A 1891-nucleotide genomic window follows, 5' to 3' on the forward strand; every position below is an offset into this window, starting at 1 on the left:
CCAGACATCCATGAAAAACAGGGTCTATGAAGTTTAACACAGTTCGATGTTAGCAGGAAGTTAGCTTGCTAGCTTCCGTCTAAAGATAATTGTAACCAACTTTAAGGTATAAAGGTGAATTACAGCACAATAATTACTTGGGCTCGTAATAAGACCCTGGCCAGAATCAGAAGACACCAAATTCGTATGGAGCCAAAGTATTGAGCAGCAATAATGACCTGGACACAATGTTAACTTTTGAGTAGCCACTCTTGTATTGTTACAAAGTATAACAGGTATTTGTCCAATTTGTACAGATAAAGTATAAAATAAAATAAATAGTGTGCACACTCAACAAAATAAAAGTACTCGTTGGGGCCCTTTAAGAATTTAGAGTTAAGCTGGCGATAGCCAACTTCAAAGGTCCTTGTGAATGTAACTGGAATGTATGAGTGTGTGGTGTGTATCTTCTTTGGGGTAGATCGTCCTCAAAGTGGTTGGCTCGCCATCTATCACAACCAGAATATCGTCCTGGTCCTTGGACTTTTCCGTCCTCTCCAAAAAACCTGACCTATAATCCAGGTCATAAAATGTACATTCTAATCAGTCTGTTTCAGATGCATTGTTTAAGGTTAAAATACAAAATCAAAATATTGCATCACCTCATATTCATTGCATCAACATCTTAAATCTTATCAAATCTCACAGTTCTGTTGTACAACATTCAATTTTCAAGCATATCAATTATGAGAACTAAACATCTAAGTTGCTCAAATATTTCTCTATTCATGTAAACATTAATTAAACAATACTTATGGTAAGTAACCATTGACACTCAAATTACAATACACCATAACAAATTCAGAACTATGTGCAAATAAGCAACAAAATATACATATGAGTTCAGTTCAGAGGCATTAAAGCAGTGTGCTCAATTTCTCCACACTATAGGCCTATTCGTGAGAGAGAAATGCACTAAAAATTACCCTCTAGATTACTTTAAACTCACAGTGAACTGACAAAATTTAGCTTTAGAGCAGCTAAGAACATGTTGCTCACCGTTGCTCTGTTTCACAAAAGCCCAACACACACTGGCGTTGGAATTGCAGCAGCTCTCCGGATGAAAGGTGAGTGGTTAGCCTGTGAGACACCGAGCTAGCATTAGCATGATCGCGACGGTAAGTCTCTACAAGTTTTTTCCATCAGAATACACTCGTCTTACCGACGTTGCCTCTCTCCTTCATCCAGCCACTCGACTCCGGACTTCCAGCAGGTAAGTAGGCTGGCTTTCCTTCCTCTCAATCCTGAGTTTTCCTCTCTTTTGTCTGTGGATTTCTCGGTTTGAGTAGCAGATGCCTCCACTCCTCTTGCTGAGATAAGAAAAACCCGGGAGCACCATGCACCTCCACCTCACTTCCTGGCTGACAGGGTCAATGCGGCCTGGGTAGGCTCTGATTGGTTGCTGAGCTAGGTGCCCTCACGTGGGGTGAACTGAGAGGTGCATTCAATGGTCATAGGAAATACGACGCTTGTTGATGTGGACAGTTAATATAAAGAGAATAAGTATGATATTTTTCATCTGGGCTACATAATACACCATGTTCTTACTGAGCTCTGCCATCATTTGAGACATAAATGAAGACAGAAAACTAAACAGTAGGGTTACTGAAGTTGGGCTAGTTGGCGTTTAATTGTGTGTTATCTATGTTTAGCATATTATAAACACATTACCACAGTGAAGGAGAATGAACGCTGAGATTTTTCCCCTCATTAAAGGTTAATGTGAGAGTCCCAGATGGGCAGAGACAAATGCAATCACAGGAATTGCAGGAAAAAGATGTTGAAAACAGACCAAACTTGAGTCAGAAGAGCATCTGAGAGAATCCATCCCCAGCATGAGGTTAGTCATTTA

The 1891-nt window shown here is 40.0% G+C and overlaps 1 long non-coding RNA gene across 1 annotated transcript; it reads right to left on the minus strand.

The window, feature by feature from the left end:
- Positions 1 to 230: 230 nt before the first annotated feature.
- Positions 231 to 1420, minus strand: LOC145431078 (uncharacterized). The gene is made up of 3 exons (XR_013911434.1): positions 1202 to 1420; positions 1039 to 1119; positions 231 to 550 (listed from the first exon to the last, which is right to left on the minus strand). It is a non-coding gene; the product is annotated as an uncharacterized LOC145431078 (long non-coding RNA).
- Between the last annotated feature and the right edge of the window lie 471 nt (positions 1421 to 1891).

This window comes from Astatotilapia calliptera, chromosome 2 (assembly GCF_964374335.1).
Source record: "Astatotilapia calliptera chromosome 2, fAstCal68.1, whole genome shotgun sequence".
Lineage (NCBI taxonomy): Eukaryota > Metazoa > Chordata > Actinopteri > Cichliformes > Cichlidae > Astatotilapia > Astatotilapia calliptera.